Source organism: Frankliniella occidentalis, unplaced genomic scaffold (assembly GCF_000697945.3).
Source record: "Frankliniella occidentalis isolate FOCC.00 unplaced genomic scaffold, Focc_3.1 Scaffold30, whole genome shotgun sequence".
NCBI lineage: Eukaryota > Metazoa > Arthropoda > Insecta > Thysanoptera > Thripidae > Frankliniella > Frankliniella occidentalis.
The window spans coordinates 972,284-983,739 of NW_026267160.1; the positions used below are offsets into that span (position 1 = coordinate 972,284).

The 11,456-nt window shown below is 61.9% G+C and overlaps 1 long non-coding RNA gene across 1 annotated transcript in view; it reads right to left on the reverse strand.

Annotated features, from left to right (window-relative positions):
• The window catches only part of LOC127749088 (uncharacterized), a 66,417-nt gene extending 55,755 nt beyond the window's left edge, over nt 1-10,662 (reverse strand). Inside the window, exon 1 of the long non-coding RNA XR_008010961.1 lies at nt 9,964-10,662. This is a non-coding gene — a long non-coding RNA (uncharacterized LOC127749088). The remainder of the gene's footprint in view (nt 1-9,963) is intronic.
• Between the last annotated feature and the right edge of the window lie 794 nt (nt 10,663-11,456).

An 11,456-nucleotide genomic window follows, 5' to 3' on the forward strand; every position in this document is an offset into this window, starting at 1 on the left:
TGCGTGCCTTGCGGGGGCCGGAGGGGCAGGAATGTAGCGCAGATAAGCCCGTCACCACGGCTCGGCGTTGGAGCGTGGCGGGCAGAGGAGGAAATGGGGCGGACTTGATCACGACGCAGGTAAAACTTGTGCCGTTCACTTAGATATTCTGCGAAAACACATTTTGTGGGGTTTATCAAAAAGTCCGCTGCCGCCGCAGGACATGTGCTTCAACTTTACCTTCGACAACCGAAAATTCGGGTGTTTGCGTCAGACACACGACTACCACCAGCACCAGGGTGTCGTACCGGGGAGCCGGGCGAGGAGAGGCGGGTGCTGCCTCCTCGACGCGTCTCCTGGTGACACCGGGTGTGTTGGTGGCGCGATGTGGATTCCGGGAATTGGGGTGCGCGGGCGCGGGGCGCGGGGTAGGGCGGTGGGGAGGGGGGAGGGGGCGGACAAGGGAGGCCGAATGTTGAATCGGCCCCGGGCCTCCCAGCGGCGGCGGAGGCGGCCGCACCGGGGCACCGGGGCGGTCTGTTGAGGTGAGGTAAACCGGCGACCGATTCGCAGAGAAAGCAAACGCCGCCGCCCCCTGAGCGTGCGTCCCAGCCCGCCCTCCCCGCCGCACCACCCTGAGAGCTGCGACTTGCAGAGAATACCGAGCGCCTTGCTCTTGCCATAAAATAGTATCAACCGCATCGGCAGGTTGAAGCTGAAGGCCGAGTTGATTTTACCTCACACAGCCCAGCCTGATGTAATCCGCGTGATGGCGTTCAGCACGACAGTGAGGTTGCCGTCGTCGGCGAGCGCTTCGTCGGTGGTGGTCCGACACGGAGTGAAGCGGGAGGAGGGAGGGATTTATTGGCCTTATCGGACGGCTCCATCGCGCCGCTAGACGTGCAAAATTTCGGGAACCCGACCCCGCCGTCGTCAGGGCCGCAACCCTACCTAGCGATCGCTGCGGGGGAGGTGCAGGAGTGGGAGAGAGGGGGAAGGGGGATTAACTGGAGGTCCCCCTAAAGTAGGAGGGGAGGGTACCCGCCAGACTCGAAGCAAATAATTCGTTGTGCCCTCCGTTCTCACACATGCACAAACACACAAACACAGACACACACACAGAGCGCGCGCGCACACACACACACAAGCTGGCGTGTAAAGGTTTGCGGCGGTTTGAGGCCGCCAGACGCTCGGCGGCGGCGGCCGAGCGGCTCCCGATTCGGTTTATATGGTCGGGCTGACTCCCATATCGGCCAATCGCGTGGAACGACAGTTTTGGACAATACATTGCGATAGGAAGGCCACCGATAGGCATCTGTCCCATCAGTTTTGCGGAAGGTTGGCATGACGGCTGGGTCGCTGCTGGCTGGCTGCCCTGCCGGCGGCTTTGGCCGGCTCCCCTGCCGGCTGCCCGGCTGCTCGGGCGGGGCGGCACATTGACTCCCACACAATCCGGGCCGGCGCCTAGGACAGGCCATAAGGCCGGCCGGGGCCAGGTCCGCGTAGCGCAGCGGCCGTGCCGTGCCCTGGCCATGCCCGCCGGGGACGCTACGAGGGTAACGACCTCGTCCTTGTCCTGCCCGCCGCGCCGGCCAGCGGGCGCCGCGCCGTCCCCCGGACCCCCGGGCTCGCAGAGCTTCTTCAACCCCCACAGGAGGGTCAACCGCAGGGGGGGGTCAGGTCGGCCGCGCGCGGCGTGTCGGGTCGGGCCGGCGCGGTGCTCTGCTCGGTGTGCACTCAAGGCGAACCGCTCGAGTTGCGCAACCTCGCCCCCGCCACGCCGCGCCACGCCGCACGGTACCAACACCGCTAATAGGGGAAACAAGAGGTTGATCTGGGGACTTGATGGCTCTCTGGATCGAATTACTCTCCTCGCGATGCCAAATTGTCGGTCTGCTAACGCGACTCGCGTGGCGGCGCGGCGAGGCGCGCGCGCGTGAGGCTCGAGGCCGCCACTTAGTTTCACTCCGGGCGGAAACATTGTCACCCGAGATGGCAAAAGTGTGTACGTGGCCTGCTGCGCAGCGTGGCGTGGCGTGGCGTGGCGCGACGACGAGGCAGTCATACTGTGGTCGTGTGGCGGCGGACGCACAGCGACACAGCAGACGTCTGCAGCAGTACAGGGGGAGGGCCGGGGGTGTCGCGGAGCACGCCGAGCTGCAGGTCATTGTCCAAACGCCGCACATCGCAACATCGCGGCTCGTAAATGCATGCCTGCGAGGAGGTGGAGGGGAGCAGCAGAACAGTCCACCATGTAATACGTCCGCACGTGTGGGGTGTAAAACTCTGCCGCCGCTCAACCAAGGATGCCAAACACGACAAAGCGGGGAGGTTTTCGCTAGGCTTCCTCTCTGGCCCCTCGACCTCTTAGAATCAGAAAGGCCAAGGTCACCGCTGCTGAGAGGTTAGAGGGCGGCCAGAGCAGGCGTATCTGGGAACAAGGTAGTGCACCTACCGGGGCGCGCTGACCTCGGCCGCAAGATAACCAGGATACGGCCGCCGCCGCCGGCCGCCGGAGCGCATCGACGTTGGCTCAACGGCGGCGTGCCGAGGGGGAGTGTCGGCGGCTGTCCTGCGCTGCTGCTGCTTCGGTCGAGTGACGTCACACAGACACACCCCCGCCGTCGTGAATGGGACCACCACCGGGAGGTTCCTCGAGGCTCCCCGCCGGGGCGTGGCGTGTCGGCCGCTTCACAAAGGGGAGGGCGAGGTCCCGCCGAAACAGTTAGTCGGGCCGGGGGGGCGCGCGGACAGCGGACACGCTGACCGGCCCCGGACAATGCGGGGGCGGCTGTGACACCGAGTCATTAGAGCACCCCATCATCAAAATGGTGGACAGCATTTTTATAATTCTTATTATTCCCGCGAGCAGCAATCTCCGACCACGCCGGTTATTAGGCCGACAATCTCTCAAGATGTTTCGGGAAGCGGTTATTGAAAGTTGGGGTCCGGCGGCGCGGCGGCGGCGGCCCGGTGCATGAGGGCCTTTTGTGCATACTACTACTGGGGGTGATGGGTGCATGGGGGAGGGGGAGGGGAGGCAGGTGTGTCTTGCTCGCGCTCCCTCATTGGTCGAGAGGGACATCACCCCATACGCCTTCGAGGCAGGCAGGGGCGTCGTGCGCACCCTGTCCGCTGCCGCATTACAACCCCCTCCTCCTCCTCGTCCTCCTCCTCCTCTTCTTCCGTTCTCCGCCGTCGTCCGCGGCCCTGATGTGATAAAACTGGTGTTGCTCTTTCCAATCTTGTCTTAAACAAAGGCCATATCGTTCCCCAAAGTTGGCCCGTAAAAATATTGAGCTGGTGCTGTGCGCGACATTGGGGCCGGGCGACAGGCGACGCTGAAGGGCGGCCACCCCGACGCCCCTCCCCCCCAAATCGCACTATTCGTCTCACTTGATCGAGGTTACAGCAAGAAATACATACATCCTTTGGGGTCCCTCCTTGAAACTGCTGCTCCGCGTACGATATCTGCACGGCATAAAGTTGCAACTGACGGTCCGCCGCACCGAATCGTCAGGTCGGGCCAGACTAAGGCAATAAGACCTTACTCTGCTTTACAGGCGAGTGGTCCATATTCCTCCGGATAGTCACAGTCACACCGATGGCGTTTCATCATGACACACCTGTTACACGCTTGCGGTGTGTTGTTGTTGTTGTCGTTGCTGTTGTTTGGCGGTGTGCGGAATTAATTTGCTGTGTGTGCGAGCAGCGTGTTGCCTGCGCGCGTCACACGTCACGCGTTGGCGCCCAGTCCGGCTCGTGTTGGCGCCAGGCGATGGTCACATGTGTGTGTGATGGCCAGTCAAGCAGCCTCTTTTGGAACTGCTGTACGGCGCGCGGGGAGCGGAGCGGGGCGCGCGTAGTGAACCTCTGCGCGGAGCAAAACAACGCGGCCATTGGAGCATGCCATTGCATTGCAACAGCACTGCTATCAAAAATTAAAATGGAAATTGAATTATTGTTTGAAATATATACATAATAGAGCGAATCTTGTTAATATTTAAAATTATGTTCATTCATAAATTGTCCTGGTAGGTGAAGGCGCACCGCTGACAGCGCTGCGTTGCCTGACAAACGGTGGTCGTTGAGGGTGCGGCTGCGGCCCGCCTATGCCTGGAATGTGGCGGTGCTGACTTGAAACGTGGAAACGCTTTATCAGACACACTATGTCGCTCTCTGTCTATCTCTGGTCGCCTCTGCCTTCGGCCCTTTTGTCCGTCCGTTCGTCTGTCAGGCTGTCTGGTCTGACCGTCTTCCCCGCTCGCCATCATCGCCTCTCTCTCTCCCTCATCCTCACTGCGTGTCTAATTCTCTCCCTCTCTCTTCCTCAGTCACCCATATTCTCTACCTATCTCCCTACCTACCCGAGCACCAGGGCCCCCCAGAAGGGTGGACATACCGGTGAATTAGACATTTTGTCCGCGTACGCTCCGCGCGCGCGCGACCGGCCCAGTCGCGCCGCCGCCCTCGTCTAGCCTGGGTCTGGGCAGACGCGGCCGCCGCGGCGCTCGCTCGCTCCCAGGCGCTCCCTGCCGTCCGGTGCCCCGCCCCGCCCAAGCCGTTGGCTCGCGGCCAGCCGGCCGCCTGAGCCGCCGCCCTTTATATTCGGTCAAACACTCGACCCTCGCACTTACATGGAAATCAAATGGGTCCAATGGCGTGCCGGCCGGCGAAGCCTGTGAGAGTCCAGCGTGCCCGCCGAGGCCAGCGGCGTGCCCGCGGAGCCCGCAGAGCCGGCGCCCGCCGCGCCGAGGCCTGTGTGCCCGGCGCGCGGCAAGCCTCTTGGACCACATGCATCCCATAACTGCGTCGCTATGGCATGCGTGCCTCATATATAAGCGGGAGTGTCAGTCTATCTCCTCTCACCCCCCATTCCCTTGCGTATTCCCACTACTTTTCCCTCCTCTGCTTCGCCTCTTCTTTCTCCCTCTGATCCGCTCCGCGCGACTGCTCGCCTTTTCGTTCATATTTTTTTTTCGCCCTTGCCTCACGTTTTGCGTCGAGAGACATCGTGCAGCCCTTTGTTATCCACCAATAAAAGGGAGGATAAATATATCCACACACCCCTTTTTCAAACGGTCCTTAAACAATGATCACGATCAAAATTTTCTTAAATTGAAAGATTTTGGTCGCAATAAAGATTATTTAACTGCAACCTGACTGCAACCGATTTGCGTTAAGTATGTCGACCTTTGCCAATTTTGCCTTCTCAACGGTAATCGGTACTTCCCTCTACACATCATACCGCTTGCAAGTGGGTTACTACGGTGCAGTAGAGGGGCGCTGGAGGGAAGGGACCGGGGGGGTGGGGGATTCTGTATGGCAGCAAGTTATCTCCTCGTGCAGAATCTCATTCATCAGCAGCGAGGGTGGCGTGGCGTGGCGTGGCGTCCAGCGGAGCGCCTGCTGCTGCTTCTGCTTGGCTCGGCTATGGGCTGGGCTGGGGCTATCGGCCCGTAACTTGGAATGTTTACGTCCACGTGACGTCTGAATTATTGTACCGCATCGCTCCTTCCTCAAGGAGCGCGCCACTCCGCGCCGGAGCGAGCAGGGCTCGGAGCAGGGCGAGCACACGGAGCATAGCTTCCTGGCATTCCCTGCTTTATTTGGAGCAAACACTTCTCGAACGGAGAGATGAGGGGGGGGGGGCAGTGGCGTAGGAGCCGGGCGCAGACGGGGCGGGGGCGGGGAAGAGGGCACGGGTCGGCGCACATCGGCAATGATTGAATTCTCACCGTAAACTCTTTTCGCAGCTCATTTTGCTGAAAATCTAACTACTTTTCCCTTGAGTAAACTAAAATCGAAATGAGTCGGATCGGAAGTCGTTCTAGTCCTAGGTCGAAATGGTTCAGTAGAAATGAAGGCAAAAAGCCAGAAGCAACCGGCTCCGGTGACGGCCCCGCGGGCCCAGCGGCACAGCGGTGCGCGGCGGGGCGGGGCGGGGTGCGAGCCGAGAGGGAATCCCCAGAACGCCCCCGCCGCGCCCCGCCCCACCGCACTCGCCCCACCACGCACAGCCACGCCCCAACCCGTCGTAACGCAAGGCTTATTTTTAATTTTCCCTCTAAAAACACGCGGACCGACGATTGATTTGTAAAAGCGGCTTTGGTTTGGTATACTTCCAATGTTATGTCGCACACCCAGCGTACGCGTCGCCCCCCCCCCTTTCCCCTTTTCTCTCTTGCTCCCCTCTTTCCCCCCTCTTCGCAGACGACCTGCCTTTGAAAATTTTCCTATCGCCTATACTATATATACATATGCTCCCGAGTGATTTCGCGGAGGGTGTTCCACTCCACTCCGAAGGACGCGCGACCATCTTGACAACACTCTCTCGTTCTCCCTCTCTTACCCTCTGTCTCACTCACTCACACACACACACACACACACAGCCTGTAAAGCAGCCTCTAACGAAGGCAAATTGCCCCCCCTGGCCCCCCACGTCTCCCCTTTTCTCCCCTAGTCTTCCTGCTGCCCCTCGCCGGCGTGGCGTGGCGCGGCGTGGCGCGGCGCGGCAGGGGGAGGACGTAGTTAGTCGTGTGTGAGTTGTCGTCACTGACCTAACATATTGTGACTCGTCGCGTCGGGAAAATAAATTTGGCGGCAAATGAGGACGTGGCATGGGGTGGCGGGGTTGCGGGGGTGCCGCGGTGTGGGGTGGGGCGGGGCTGCAGGGGACCACGGCCGAGACCCCCCGGCCGCCGACGCGCGCCTCTATGGCGTTGTGTACCGCCGCCCCGGGAAGAGCAGGGCAAGAGAGTGGCTGGCGGAGGCGAAGACCAGGAGGTGCCAGATGGTGGCGAGGACGGCGTTTATTGTCCCCGGCCGGCGCCACCCTGGACCGGACGCGTACCACCTGGCCGTCGGCTCCCACGACCTCGGGCGGGTCGGCTGGCAGATTTAGGGCAGGGCTGTTGCTGCTACCTGTCGCGGCCAATCAAAAGCGTCGGGCGGGTCGCACCCCACGGGCCGACACCAGGCCGACAACGACACCCCGGGCGGCACGGCGGCGGCGGCGGCAGAGGCTGTGAAGTTCAGGGACCAGTGTCACCGCGGCCGGTGCGGGTGGCCACCCCGCCGCGCCACGCCGGCCACGCCACGGCGCGACCCGAACCTGGCCGGTGTCCAAACCACAGCAGGACCCCCATCACCTCATCAACAAGTAGTGGTGCGTGCGCGACGACGGGGTGGTGTGACCAGGGTGGCCTGACCACGGCGGCGTCTGACGTGTCCGTCAGCAGGTTGGGTTGGCCTCGCGCCCCACTCCCCCCCCCCCTCTTGCTTCCCCGCTACGTTACGGGGCGTCGGGCGTGGCCCGGCGTGGCCGCAGTGAAAGTGGATGTCGTCTGGTTGTTCGGCGGGCGCAAACAGAAGCGCCCCCTGGTCCACGCCCCGCTACGCGCGCTACGCCTCGGCGACAGCCCCACGCCCCTTCTCTTTCTCGCTCGCTCCGACTCGCTATATCCTCTCTACTGCGCCCACCTCTTTCTCTTCGTACACACTAGACCCCATCAATGCGTAAACAATGCACCTGTGCGATGTTTCCGACGGCCCTGTCCTGCCAAGGGACGCGGAGGGAGCTGGAGGGGACCAGCAAGTACAGTACGCAGGCCGCCGGTCCGGAGCGGCAACGCCACTGTGTCTTCTCTGGCCTGGTGGGCACCGGGTGCAAGGGCTAGCGGGGCAGCGCCGGGGCTGCGGGGCGGGGGAGGGGGCGGGGAGTGAGGGGACAGCAGAGCTGAGCAGAGCAATGGGCATGGCGCCCCCTCATAACGGTTACAGCTGACCCTTGCGTGCGAGCGCCGGGCCCACGCCCCGCCCCGCCAGCCGCTCGCCTCCGGCGCAGGTCCGGAGAGGGACCCAGCCGAGGTGCAAAGGCGATGCACCACACCCGGGACGGCGGCGCCGAACACGCGGAGCACGGAAGGTGCATCGTGGCGGGTTGTCGCCCACCCTTTACACTTTCAATTCGAGGTCAGCGGCAGCGGGCGGTGTGAGAGAGGTATACCCGATCCCCCCTCCCTTTCAACGTACTCCAGCCACCCGTGTTTCATGGATGCCAGTTTCCGCCTTGGTTCCGCCGCCGCCGCAACGCACCCGCAGGCACGGCGGCGACAGGGGCGGCTGGGCTGCCCGGCTGCTGCTGCCGGTCGGGCGTCGGTGAAACAAACACAGGTTTATCGTACCTTTGCTATATATACGTGACGTTTAGGCCTGAATGACAAATGCGGTCATAAAAGGAGTCCGGCCGGACCGGGCGCCCCTCCCCCTCCACCCCTCGCGCCTGCAAAAGTGTCCCAGCCGCCAGGAGCACGGCTTCCTGCGGGCGGGGCGAGGGCGCGTCCCTAAGCTGGCCTCAGACGTGCAGTACGGGGTGACCACTATGTGGCCACAGGCATCAACAGTGAGCCGCACTCAACGTGTTAGGGGCCGCGGACCAATTTCAATGTGATGTGTGTGTGTCCATCCATTGCAATTTCGGTTTTTGACCATGTTACCCGTTGAGTCTGACCGCCATCCGAATAAGAGGGAAGGACTTTGTGGCTTGTCGAGTGATCGGACGTCCTCCATCCATGGCTCGGCGACTGCTTGGATGGTGCTCGCCAAATAGGCCCGGGCAGCCAGGTCTGAGGCCGCTTTCAGCCACTTGACTGATGCTGGCCAGACTTGGGAATAGAGAAGTGAGAGAGATATAGGATAAGGGAGTGAAAGGGTGGGAAACAGAGAGAGAGAGAGAGCTCTCTCTCGAGAGGGATTTGATCAGACAACTTAGTATGCCTAGTACAGCTAACCATAGCAAACTCATGCTGCTTGTGTACTCGTGCAGCACTGTTGCAGATTCAACTCTAAGCCGCGGTTACAGTCACACATGTTACGTCGGTAGATAAACGTCCAAAATTAGTTTAGCTATGTCACTCGTTTTCTAGTTGGCTAAACTAGAAGGGACAAGAGTTCTCTTTCGCATCGCGCGGCGATTACTGACCGAGCAACTCAAAAAAAAAAAACTCGCATTTTGTAATAAGAATAAATTAATTTTTTTTGAGCTGGAGGATTATCGGTGAAAGCCCTTTCGGATCCCTCCGACGATAAAATAAAATTAATAGACCACCTGACATCCCGGAGCGTGACCCGCGCAGTAGTCGAAACGGAGACGAGAGGAAAAAGACATTAGAATAAAATCAAAATGATCCGTAAATTAAGATACCGCGACGCATGATATATGCGGCGCGGCGCCGCGCAGGAATCTCCTTCTTTCCTCTCATTTTCTGATTAGCTTTTATGGCCGGCGATGACTGCAGCTCCTGGAGATGTCCAGTCGACCGGAGACCAGAAGGACGGCATGCACGGGGCCCTACGTCGGCTCTGCGGAGACACCCGTCGTCGGCGGCGGCGGCGTCGGCCAACCGCCCGGCTACCCAGCCCTCCTGGCTTCCCCCTTCCGCATGCCCAACCTTCCTTGACTTCCCTCTGACTGGCTCCCAAGTGATAATTACAGGAGCCCTCCTCCCCCCTCCCCTCCTCGGTAGGTCCCAGACTCCTGGACCGACGCCGAGCTGCTCGCGGCCGGCCGGCAAACAAGGGCTGCAGCAGGGGCGCGGCCGCCGTTGGCCGCCGTTGGCCGCCCCGCGGCCCGCGAGTCTCCCCGGCCGGCCGGCCCCCTGCCTGCATACCGGTTTGAGCACGGCGGCGCGCCGCGGCGGGGCGGGACATGGAGGCGCGTGTGATGCCGAGTTAAGCCGCCCGCAGCACACACTGTGTGAGAGTACACAGCACGCTGGGCTACTTGATGGACATTGATCCTGCCTGCCTGCCCGCGCCCTGTCTGCCTGCGCCTTTTCGCGGCTAGGGCTCGGGCGGGAGTTGCTCCATCTCACTCGCAGGGCATTAACTTCAAGTAACACTGTTTAGAGTGCGGCGCGCGCCGGGGTGCCCCCGCCGGGGCGGGGCCGGGGCGCCGGGGGCCGTAAGGCTTCATTCACTCACCCTTTAGAGTCGCTGCTGGTCCGGGGCTGCTGGGCCTGGCGCCCGGGCGAGGCGAGGATGAGGGCGGCGCGGTGCACGGCTCGTCGGGAGGTCTCTGTGTCTCTGCAGGGGCGGGTAGCACCGCGACCGTCCAAGCTGGGGGGTCCGGCACGCACTCTCTGGATCTCTCTCACACTCTCTCTCTCTCCCTTCCCTCTCACTCTATTCCTCCTGCTCTTGAGCACACGCACTGCCCGTTAGCCGGGCGCGGGGGACATGGACGACGTGGACATCTTCATGGCGGGCAAGGCGAGGAAGGCGGTGCCCTGTCGCTCTCCGGTGGACGGGGTGCGCGCCGGGCGCGGGGGCGTAGGGGCCGGGAGGGGTGGAGGGGGCGGGGGGCGACTGTCACCAGCTAGGGGGTCACCGCCGACGACAACACTGGGAGGAGGATTATCACTCGACACTCTAGAGCGCACACACACACTGGCGGGTAATCCAAGCGCGGTCGAGCGCACCCGGCTCGCGGCGGTGTTGAGGAGGACGCGGCGCAGCGGCACGCCGACGACGGCCGGGTCGGGCGACAACGACACGAGACGGGATGGACGGGCCGAGCAACCTTCCCCGGGGACGGCACAGCATGCTCTGGCTGCGCTGCGGGCGGGCGGAGCGGAGCGGAGCGCGGTGGACTCCGCCGCCCCGCGCCGCCCCGACCGAGCTGGCGGCCCCACCCGCCCCGAGCCGCCGCCGCCGCCTAGCCGCGCCGGCCGGCTCTGCCTGCCTGCCAGCCTCGTCCGTCCGGCCGCGCCGTACCGGTACCGGAGCGAGACAGGGAGAGGTGCACCGCCGCACCCACTACTGCACCCCTGGCGGCCACCACCGGCCACTGCCACCCGCCAATCTAGGCGATTACAGATCCGAGCTTGATTCGAGCGGATTCGAGTCACATCGCGTTGGTTCCGCCGCCATTTTGTTCTCCTCGTATCGGGACCGCGCGCGCCGGCGGCGCCAGCTAGCTCCAGAGCCGCGCTGGATTGGCTTTCCCCGCGGTTAACCTTGCGCTGCCGGAGCCCTCACCGCCGGGGGTCATGTGTGCAACGCGTCATCGCGCAGCTGCACACTGTCAGAAACTGCGTTCCCGAAAAGAACTAATCGTTTTGTCCGATCAATGAGGAAGTTGCCCGATAAGAGGAACAAGAAGAAGGTAGCACTGGAGGTGGCGTGGCCCAGAAGATGAGCGACCGTCAAGCAGAGGTTAGGATGCGTGTCGTTAGATTTCAAACAGTTTAGAAGGGGCCTATACACCCAGCACCTTGGTACCACCTACAGTATACCAAAGCTTTTTACGACAGTTGAGTCATTATCATTTAGTTAAAATTGTACCAATGCTATATATGTCCGCGTACACTAACCTAACAACGACACCGGGACGGTTTAGAAGATTGTATAAACTTACTTTTCCGAAGCCAAACTTTACAGAAGCACTTTTTGACACAAGATTGTTACGCCGGTCT